This window comes from Pteropus medius, unplaced genomic scaffold, assembly GCF_902729225.1.
Source record: "Pteropus medius unplaced genomic scaffold, Ma_sr-lr_union100, whole genome shotgun sequence".
NCBI lineage: Eukaryota > Metazoa > Chordata > Mammalia > Chiroptera > Pteropodidae > Pteropus > Pteropus medius.
The window spans coordinates 17080991-17092991 of record NW_024342471.1 but is presented as its reverse complement, the minus strand read 5'-3'; the positions used below and the strand labels follow the sequence as shown (position 1 = coordinate 17092991).

General features: G+C 37.0%; 1 non-coding gene across 1 annotated transcript; it reads left to right on the top strand.

The window, feature by feature from the left end:
• The first annotated feature begins 738 nt into the window (after positions 1 to 738).
• LOC120604246 (U6 spliceosomal RNA) lies at positions 739 to 845 on the top strand. The gene has a single exon (XR_005653279.1). It is a non-coding gene; the product is annotated as a U6 spliceosomal RNA (small nuclear RNA).
• Positions 846 to 12001: the final 11156 nt, after the last annotated feature.

The following is a 12001-nucleotide window of genomic DNA, read 5'->3' as shown; positions in this document are numbered from 1 at the left end:
AAGACCGCTTAAAAGCCAGCCGCCTTCCTATGCAGGAGTGCCCCCTTTCTGTCCCTTTCTTTCCCTTGATTTCTTCTTAAGCATTTGGATTCATTTTATAATGACTAGCATAATAAGCCCAGACAAAATCTGAAAATGCTAAACCATAAAGCAGATTCTTTGGAGTGTAGACCACAGGCACGCCTACCCTGGAATAAAATACTCCCTCTGCCCCCAGAGTCCTCCAAGCGAGTGTCCTCTGAAGCCAGAAACCAGCCAACCTTGAAAACTACAAACTTCACAATGTGTCCAACATGTATATACATATCCTACAAACACACATGTGTATTCTCCATGCCAAATCATGCCTTATTTCTATACACATTCCTATCCCACCTGCAAAGATCTCCTCTATAGAAAAAGTACTCGATTTTTTTAATGCATTTATTTCAACCTTGGCTCATTCCAAAAAAGGATTTAAGGCAGCATATGAAAACATATATATCACAACAGAAAAAAGATACAAAAAAAAACCAAAAAACAAAAAAAAAAAACCAGTAAAGGGAAACATGGGGAGAAAAAGAAATGAAAGTTAAGGGTGAGGTTTGCATACAAAATGTAAGCTAGAGTGTACTGAACACTTATCAGTGATAGACTGAGACTCAGATGCTGAGCTTCCTGGCAGCCAATGCAAAGAGGAAAATGTAATCAATTATATCAATGGCTTTCAACTTTCTTTCATTCAAAAGTAACCATGTTGTGCTCACATCAGCAGCACCTATACTAAAATTGGAATAATACAGAAAATATCAGCATGGCCCCTGCGCAAGGATGACATGCAAATTCTTGAAGTGTTCTTTATTTTTATAGATGAATTAAGAAGAAAAAAATCACAGAAGCTCAGTATGAGAAAAAGAAAGTAAAGGATCCTAGGCCCAACCTCATGCATCACACCTTTCTCCTGAAGGTAGTTGTAGAGGGTCTTGAAGGAACCCCCCAAACTCTGCAAAGCCAAGATTGAAAGCCATAGATTTCAAAGTGCTTCACTGTGTTTATGATTCCTAATGCCCATATGATAGAAACAAATAGAACTACTGGAACAAATTAGAACTTTTCCTAATATTGGTCCAGGAGAGAAGTTTTCCCATGAATCCTTACAGATGAAGTAATATGTCATACAATGTAGACGTGGGCGTCAGGCTTTTTGCTAACACCTGAAATATGAAATACCCTTCACCCAAGAAAAAGGAAATTTTTATTATATATCACACATATAGCCATATATAATCATCCACCATATGTATATCTCATATCCTCTCTAACCCAAGAACACAAATGAAGCAAACATTGAACATTTTCTTAGTAAAAAGTTTCCCAACAGACCATCTTTTTGTCTTTAATACCCAACCTTCATAGAAGGCACGTTTCTCACAATTTCAGACCAGTGTTTATAAAGAAAAATTTATATTTATATCCCGAAAACTCAATATAACATTTCTATCGAAATCACACACAAGGAAAGTAAGTTTACAACTGCTGTTGAGAGAACATCTGAACCACGTTCCGAAGCATGCACCAAGAAGGAAAGAAGGAGATGTGCAAACGGATGTAGCCGTGTCATCACATACTCGTCAACTGCTTGTTGAAAACTTTAGTAATCATTTGGTGATTCGGAAACCAGGCTTTTAGCATTTTATATCCTAACAAGCTAGCTTGATACTTGGTAAGCATTTTAAGAGTTTAGTTCCATTTTTGAAATTTATTTTAGTGCTTGGGTTGACATGTCATTCGTTATCATTTTTTTCATTTAAAATCGCAAGAAAGCAACTCGGGTATATTTTCAGGCAGAGCATCAGAATTTCAGGATCACCCAATGTTCAGTGGGAGATGCTTATTTCCCTATGGAGAGAAAATTTCGTGACACCCATACATGCTGTTGCCTTGGCCTGCACCACCCCACCGTGACACAGTCCTGTGGTTTTCACCTTCACTTCATTCAGGTCCCTGCTCAAATGTCTCTACATCAGAGAGGAGCCCCCCTACACACACACTCTGTCCAAAATAGCATCCTTGTTACGCTGTCCTTAGCTAGCACATGCATTTATCACTCCACACACTACATCACATATTTACCGATTTATCTGTTCACTGTTTGTCTCTCCCACCAGAATATCAGCAGAGACTTGACTGTTTTGCTCATAGCTGTATCCCCAGTGCCTGGAACAGTGCCTGGTACACAGGTTGGCACTCAATAATAGTAGTTGAATGAAGACAAAGTACAAATGAAATAGTTATGGGTTTTTTTCAATTGTACTGCAATAAAAACATTAAAATATTGTTTTATGAGTTTCTTTATTAATGCATTAAATAAATAAGATCTAGCGGCAGACCTAATAACTTCCATAATTTGGAAGCAGTGCTGAGGTATTTCAAAGTATTTGCAACAACCTTAAGGTGACATGATAACGCCTGGGATTTCTATTGGTGATAGAGTCGCGGGTCCTGCTAATGCTACTGTGGTTTGCTGCCACGTTCATATTTGAAAGAAATGCTAAATTTCAGTTAGAAGTGAAAATAGATTTTTTAAATCTATTTTTTAAATCTATTAGAAGTGAAAATAGATTTTTTAAATCTGAGTTTACAGACCCCTGAATTCGATCCATGGACCCCAGTCTAATTGAAAGCAACCTCAGCTACCTGTAGATAATCATCTCCCTAGAAGGCAAGCATCCTTAAACCCCAGGAATATTTAGAGTTAATTACAGAAATGTCCAAAGTAGGAAAGTAATTTTATTAGTTAGCATATTTTAACTGAGATAAGATTCAGAAATAAACTCAAAATATTTGACAGGGCCAAAATCATCATATTAATACATTTTTAAGAGAAAGAATCTGTTCATATTTAGTAATTTGCATACTTTAAGAGATTTATGTTTAAGAGACATAGGACTATTCAGGTAACTCGTTGGCCAGACTAGTTGATTATAATTTAAAATGTAATTGAATCATTGCTTAAACATGCAATTTTTAAACTAAAGTCTTACTAAGTTTATATGCAATCATTGGAATGCTAAAGAGAAGTTAAGGTTTGCTGCATAAGTGTGATTTATTAGATTCAAAAGAATGATTGAATAAGTAGAAATGTTGGGCTGATTGAATAAGTAGAAATGTGAAGCACTCGCAAGGAAAATCTGAAATATCAAATTTAGAAGTGCAGTTTAAAATGTTTGAAAGCATATAATTAACTAAGTTTATCAATGAGACCAAATATTAATCAATGACTTCCTTAAAAACAATGGCTGATTTTTGTTCTTCTGTTCTTAGAAATCGAACGATAGATTTGAAAAGGAAACTTAAAAACTGAAGGGGGAAAACTAGGTTTAGTAAATTGTAATTTTAGTAATTCATTCTGTATTCTGTATACAAAACTCACTCAGACTCACATATAACAGTATGGATGATTGAAAATGGAATGAGCACAGGAAATCCAGGATCCTTCTCTCATTCCATATTTATTTTTGACCTAAGCGTCTCTCCTGTCCCCTTATTTGGGCCTCCGCCATTGAGGAATTAGCCACAAACACAAGAAAATTCTTTTCAGTGACCTAAGGAGAAGAAAGGTCATTCATTACACTGGGCTTAGAAACAAACTTAAAATACTGAACCACTTAATTTTTCAAAACAGTGGAATCTAGACAAATGCTGAACTGGTGAACAAATGTGCATTCATTGCCAAAACCCCAGTTGGTTTGGACAGCATTTTTTCCTGGTTCCTTCAGCAGAGCTGAATCCTTTGGCCTGCCCTCTCCAACAGTGTAGACAAATTCCCAAGGGGAATAAAATAATCTTATAATAAGCATTTTTAATAATTTACAACATTGATGGCAGTTCAATACCAACATAGAAACTTGCTTCCTCGCAGAAATACAGGGAAGGTCAAATAAAATAATCTTTTTATGATCTCAATTTGAGATGATTTCTTCACTTACCAGATAATTTTCTTTCAGCATTCAGTGACCGGATTATTTAGGATATCAGTTTGGCTGCAGTGACAGACATCTCCCCAAAGTGGCTTTTATTTGATATTTTTTTCTCACTTAAAAGTCTGGGTAGGCACTTGATGGCAGGTTTGGTGGCTCCACAATCATCTGGGATCTAAAGTCCTTCTGTTTTATTGCTCTGCCGTCATCAACAAGTGGCTTCCTTTTTTTTCAGTCCAAGGTGGCTGCCCTAACTCCAGTCATCACATCTTCATTACAGCCAGTGGGGCTGGGGAAACGAGCTGTAGGGCTCACTCATTTCTCCTAAAGGAACTGTCCAGAAGTTGAACATGTCACCTCCATTCACATTCTATTGACCAGACTTTAATGATACGGCCATGCTTAGCTGCATGGGAGCTTGGGAAACGTAGACTTTAGGCAGATAGACAGTGCCAAGCTCAATAACGTATTACTACAGTGGGAAGGGATGACAGATACTGAGTGATAGCTGTCAGTCTCAGCCGCATTCAACATTAAACTAGACAGGTCATTGAGTTTTGTGTGTATTGTGATTTCTCTTGTGAATATTCCCTGTAAGCTTAAATTGGTGACCGCTTAAGAGGGAAATTTGGAAATAGCCATTAAAATGTAAAGTGTGACCCAGGAATTTTATTGACCATCTTCTCTCTAGAGAAACACGTAAAGTAATCTACTATGAGCATGTACAGGATGATCATTAAGCTTTGTTTATAAGAGTAAAAAGATGGAAACAGATGACAATCAAAGAGAAATAGCTATTATGATCTGGTGTATCCATATTTGAGAATACTTAAAGAAGAGGTGAATCTATATGTATGGCAAATGTAGTTTGTAGAATGTCATAAACAGTATGAGTGATAGAATTAACATATTTAAAAATATATGTGTTATACACACATACTTGTAAATAATCAGGAAACTTTCTGGAAGTATTTGTATATATTACAAAGATCTGGAAGGATTTCTATCTTAAAAAAGAAAACATATCGAATGTGTATTTTAAAAGAAAATAATTGTTTATTCCAATATATAGTATATTATATACATGTATATAATATGTGCAGAATGTCCCTCATTTAGATGAATATGTTTTCTCATGATTAGAAATAGGTTATGCATCTTCAGCAAGAATACCATAGAAGCGATGATGTGTTCTTTATATCTAATGTTTTCAATTTGTCCCATTAATGGTGATATTAACTCTAATAATTAGGGCAATGTCTACCAGGCTTCTCCACTATCAAGTTACCTTTTTCCTTTGTAATTAGTGACTATTTTGTGGGGATATACTTTGAGACTATGTACATATCCTGTTCTTCATAAATCTTTCAATTTATTAACTTATTTATTGGTACTACTTTATTCAGTGGGTGTAATCCATTACTATGCCATTTATTTTGATGTCACACTTTCCCAGACAGGGCCAATGGGAGCCTCTTCATGCTGGCTCTTGTGTCCATTTGACGCGCCCCATTCATTCTTTGAGCATTTCCTTCCTTTCTGTCAAAACAGATGTTTAGGTTCATCTTCTACTTGTCTTGACCCAGTCTTGAAATTAGCCAGGTCTCCAAAAATCTCTGGTTCCTTTTAGTGGAAAACAATTTTTAAAAACAAAGATCTAAGTGCTAAGTGTGTCTGGTGTTACCATTGTATCTCTGCTCTCAGATCCCCTCAGTGGACAGAGCTATATACACATATACATACAGACCCTTACACACATACAGATGTGCACACGTGCAGACGCATATATACGGAAGCGTATACGCACGCGCATAGACACATCACTATTTTTTGAGTGTCATAGGTGATTCTATAATTCATCTGAAAGAGGAAATGTCTAGTTAGAATATCTTGAAAATGAATAACAAATTGCCTTGCCAGATAGCAAAACAGATAGTGAAGTAATAATAATCAAAATCGAAAACTGTTGGCATAGCGAGACAAATAGATCAATGTAATAGAATATGAAGTCTCCGCACGAACACATACTTATGCAAATTTGTCTTGCTCAATGAGGAAGGCTCGGATTACTCTGTTGGAACAAATGGTTCTTCACTGGGGAAGGTTAATTCTTATCTCTCTTTAGACATCAAAATAAATTCTAAATTAAAAGACAGTTTAGAAAAAACATTCGCTGTATGTAAAACAGATAAATTGTTAGTAGTTCAGAAGACATTTGTCAAGAGTTCCTACAAATTAGGAAGAAAAAGACAAACGACCCAGTATGATAGTGAATAAAGAGTATGAGTATTAATAATAATTAATAATAATAATAATAAATATCATTATTAAAATAATATTTAAATATATAAAGTATATAGAATATATAAAAATAAAATTAATAATAATTTGTTAATAATAATGAATAAACTATGAAATAGAAATGATCAATAAACATTAAAAAGTATGCTCAACTTCATTAAAAATCAGAAATATACAAAATAAAACACACTGAAATATCCTTTTGTACCTGCAGATTGATAAACATGAAAAAGATTAGTAACCACCAATTTGAGTGAAATTGTGAAGAAATGGATATGTTCATAAAGTATTGGGAGAAACAGAAATTATTCAGCTTTTTTAGAAGAAAGTTCAACAGTAAAAATATTTTTATATATGTATATATTATATTCTAAATTTAGGTAATATTTATGTTCTTTTGTTTTAAGTTTCTATATGTTCATGTAAATTTAAAGTGTGCATAACTTTCAGCCCAGAAATTCAACTTCTATAAATTTATTTTAGAAAAAGAGTCATGTAGCGCCACAAAGCAGCACATATATAAGGATTTTCACCAACATATTATAATAGCAAAAAAATAGAAACCAGTTAAACCGATAGGGAATTGGTTAAATAAATTACGGTACAAACGCTCTATGTGGCAGCTTTAAAGAACAAAGTAGAGGTGTATGTTTATAAAACTTCCCAGGATATATCATTAAATGAAAAGGAATTACAAAACAAGTTGTAAAATATGGTCCCATTTAAGTAAAAAAAAAATCCAGCAAAACACATCCCTTTCTCCTCCTCCCTCTCTTCACCTCTTTTCGTGGAAACAAATACATAAAGCTGATACCAGTGATGACTTAAAGGGAAGGGGATCGGCTTTAAAGGAAGTGTGAAAGGGGTATTCTTTGATTTTTAATGATGACTATTCAATTTTTAGGCAAGTGATTTTTGACAAAATCGAGTTCCCAGGAGGCAGGATTCCAGGTTCCTGGCTTTATCACTAACTTGCTCTGTGCCTTCCCATCTCTGATTCTCTTTCGCCCCTTTGTAAAATGAAAGGAGTGGACTAAAGTCTCTCTCAGCATTAAAAGTCCATGACATTTTGCAAAAGTCCTCGCAAATGAATTTTGTATAGTTTTTATTGCTGTGTAACAAATGAGCACAAACTAAATGGCTTAAAACAACACATGTTTACTAGCTCACAGTTCCTGTGGGTCAGAAGTCCAGGCACGGCTTCACTGGGTCTTCTGCACAAGTTCTCAGCAAGCTGCAGTCAAGGTCTGGCCAGGCTGCTTTTTAATCTGGAGGACCCACTCCCAAGCTCATTCAGGTTGTGGGCACAATTCATATCCTTGTGGCTGTATGACAGGGCTCAGCTCCTTAAAGGCCATTAACTGGAGGCCACTCTCAGATCCCAGAGGCTGCCTGCAGTTTCTTGCCACGTGCTCCTCGCCATAAACAGTTCGACTCACCAAGAGAAGCTCATACTCACCATAGGAGTTCACCCTCACCATAGGCAGTTCATACTTCTTATAGGCTAGAATCTCTCTTACTCTAGTGCATGCTAGTAAGACATACCTGTGTATATAAAATCTTTCTATACGTATTTTATGTATAAAATTCCTGTGATATGTATATATAAAGTGAATATACAAATATATAAATTATACAAATTATATAGATTATGTTATATATTATATACACATATACACATATAAATTAGATACATAGATATATAGATAAATAATCATGGGAATGATTCCCTTCACCTTGGCCATATAATGTAACCTAATTAAGGGAGCGACATGCCATCACCTTCGCCATATTCTACTAGCTAGAAGCAAGTCACAAGTGCCCCCCACCCCAGCTAAGGCAGGGAATTCTACAGGGCATTAACACCAGTGGGTAGAGATTGTGGGGACCACCTTAGAATTCTGCCCATCACGACATCTTTAAGTTGCAATTATTAAAAAAAAAACAAAAAAAAACAATAATCCTCTATCTTTCCATTGATAAAATTATTTAGACGGTGGAGTACTGGGGGAGGAAAGGGGATTTATCAGGAAAGTAGAATTTTATTTGCAAAATGGAGTTCTGTAGCAAAGATGACAAAGCTTTACTGCTAGAATTTTTATTTATGATTCACAACCTACGATATACACTAATTTTAAATCGTCCCTTCAAGCCACAGAGCACGGAAAAATACATATTTAAGGAGCATGTGAAATTTAATCACCTCTAGACGATTATTCTGAAAAATTAATTCCTGCCTAATTATAAAAAAAAATTAAGTCCATCATTTGGATTCTATTTTTTCCCATAATCTTTTGTACAATCGTATTAAAAATTGAACGCTGGGTGACTCTGGCATGTTTGGAGGGCAAAGGATCATATAAAATGATTGAAGGATCATATAAAATGAGTCCCTTGGAAATGTGCGTTTAGGCTGAGATCATTTGCATGAAATGGTGTGAAGCAAGGAGGATAGGAATTAACCTGATATCCTTTTGATTATCAAGGTCTCCCCATCAGGTGTTGAATCTGCAGTCCTGGGGTGTAAACTTGCCCCCCATCTGCACAGGCCGGCATCTTCCCATCCCAAGCCAACGTTGACCTCTTTTACTGAGGGAAACAAATCAATCTGAAAATGCTTTCCCTAAGCTGGCCTAACAAAATGTTTGTGAGTGGAAGAGGCTTGGCTGTTCTTTGCCTCTCAGCAAATGGATGATCTGCCACGGGCAGTCAAAACAAATGTTTCTGTTAGAGAGCCACTTCCCAGGCAAATAAACATCTTCAGCAGAAGTAAACATGGAGGGTGTTAGGACAGAGCAAAATAGAGCCCCTTCCAGCTAATGCTGCCAGTGAAGTTGAAATGCAGTTTTATGTGTGCAAGTTTTCTGAAACAACTGACTTCAGGGTGGGTTTCGTTTGTCTTGCACAATGTTTCCGAAAAACAAGTTTTTTTAAAAAATTAGATGCCATCATTAGTAATAAGAAATTTTCATATAACATCTGGTGTCTCCTGAAAAATTGGAATATGTGTAAACACAGGCTTACATTCCTGCCTAAATGGCATCAGCTGGTGGAACCGAGTAGTGGTTCACCACAGTCTCCACCACTCCCTGTCGACTCACACCTGGTCTTTACTTCCTGGACACTGTAGACATCTGAATTTGCAGCCCTTAATTGGATGCATATCTAAGCTTTTCAACTTGGAGAACGTCAGCTCTAACCCTCTGGTTTTACAAACAGGAAAACTGAGGCGATCACATGGGTGGAGGCTGAGCTGAACTAGATCCCCGTCTGCTGACTTCTTCCCTGCTCCCGATTTGTTGAGATACAATTGACATTTGACACTGCGTGTGCTTAAGGTGCACAATGTATTGATTTGATATACTTCTGTACTACAACATGATTACCACTGTAGCCTTAGCTCACATCTCCATCACATCACATAATTGCCATTTCTTTTTATGGTGAGGACATTTAAGATCTACTCTTTTAGCAATTTTCAAGTATATAATACAATACTCTTAACTGTAATCACAATGCTGTGCATTAGATCCCTAGAAATATTCATTTTCTAACTGGAAATGTATAGCCTTTAACTTCTAAGTGATTTCTCTTTCTGCTGTGGCCCTGCTTCTATAGCTCCATAGTCATCACTAGAAGTTGAAATTCTCTCAGTTTCTTTCCAATTATGTGACTAAAATGTATTATTAGATTTTCTTCTTTTTTTTTTTTTTTTTTTTGAGAAATCTTAATTGCTTGGTACTCGTTTTAGGAGAAAGTCTGCTCTGAGGCTTTTTAGTTATATCTAATTGAAACTGATGATTTGGGGCAGTGCCATCAAGGTGGAGTAAGCTAGATCATCCACTGAGACCTAAAAGACAATATAAGAACTTTTATTTCTAATATGTCTTTTGAACCTAAAATAGAAAGAAAAACATTTGGATTTATTAATACTTAATATTCCAGTTGGCAGTGGTGCCCTAGACTGTGGGTTAATAGTCTCGGGTCCCTTCGGGTGTCTGAGACGTCCAGAGGGAAGAGTTAGAGTCTTCCAATGTTAAGGGTTTGGAAACAACACATTTTCACTCATTAATTTACCTCTGTGTTGTGTAGAAGGTAAATCGATTAACTATGCCTCTTAGAAATTAACAAATAATACTTTGAAATTATTTGCATGTGCCCTCTCTATTTCTCAGACAAATTTTCACCCCCGCACACACATACTTTTGGAATGTCTTTCATGTTGCCGATGGCAGTCATTAGAGCAGCCCTTGAAATGTTTTAGGTTTTGGGAGGAGCTGAGAACTTTTCTCTTTCTCAGTTTTCCAAAGAGAATCACCTCATTTTGGTAGATTGGGACTTTCAGCTCCACGCCAGTCCACCATTCACTGAGTAGGCTGGCTCCCTCCCACTCTCTAACTGGGAGACCATAAATCTTGGTCCACTCTCTTGTTGCAGGCCAGCAGCTGCCTACAGACCTCGCAAAATCAGAGCTCAAGTTAGAGTTGCCCAACACTTTTATAGGCAAAGAGGAGCCTCATCAAATGGCCTTCCGAGGTGGCTGTCCATATAGAGGATACAGCAGAGTGACACCAATTTGCCCTAATCAATTTTTGAGACAGTCAGTTGTACAAAAGGAAGCCCACTTATTGTCTGTCTACATACCAAAATGTTAAATAAGACATGTTCTAGGCTCTTGCTTTTACAAATATACCTTCATGATGACCTGGAGAGCCAGGTTCAGGTTTAGAGTTCTTGTACTTTTCCATGTTCTGGCTGGAATGTTACCCAGTCCATAGCCCACCTCTTTTTTCTTTCACCTCTAGCTCCATTTAAGTAAGTATGAGGGGCTCTGTGCACAGGTGTTTGCAGGGGACCAACCTGAATGTCCAAGCGCTGTCCTACCCTCTTGGCCTCCCCAGGAGCTGCAGGATGTGTGTATCTTGCTGATGCCATCTGCTCTTGAGAGGACAGCCCTGGGGAAGAAGCTGACAGAACCCTGGGAGGAAATTCCAGGACCCCAGGGTGCATGGTCTGGGAGAGGAGTGTGGACTGTGGGTGTGTACATCCCCTTAGCCTCGCTGACTCCAAACCCAGGAAGAGGGCACCTCCAGGAGGACCAGAGGGGGGCCTTGTGGCCACTCTAGTTTTAATTAAACCAAGCCTTCCCGAATGGAATTGGTCAAGTGGCCAAAGAGATTCCTGAGGGAGAAGGTGATGGGAATAACGCAAGCACAGGAAGAGGGCAGAGTTCGCGTTCCTCTCGCTCCAGGCGCTTGGTCAGACACACACTTATTCAGGGCCTTCAGGGTAAAGGTGGCACTTGAAAAAATGAGAGAGAAAGAGTCGGTTTTTTAAAAGAAAATTGGACTATGGAGAGAGCATTATTAAAAGAGATGTTTGGAATATTCCTGTTAAGGGGTTATTGCTGATATATTTACATTATCGAAAATTATGTAAATGACCTATAGGAATGCTCAAAACTGTACACAATTGAAAGACCTGGAAACACAATTTTCTGATCGAATTTAAAATCATCCCAACCTAACATTTTTGTGGATTTTAAATTCGTGGGTGAAAAGTGTAAAGATTCAACGCTTTTTAATTCATTTTCAAGAACGATAGCTTAATCTTAGGGAAGATAGAAATGATCAAATTTCAACAAAAATCTTCGCAAAATTGGTATATGGAAATGGAAGATGGAAAGTATTTGAAAAATAACTATAGCACGTGATACCTTTCTTTGAGCTAGGAGACATTTT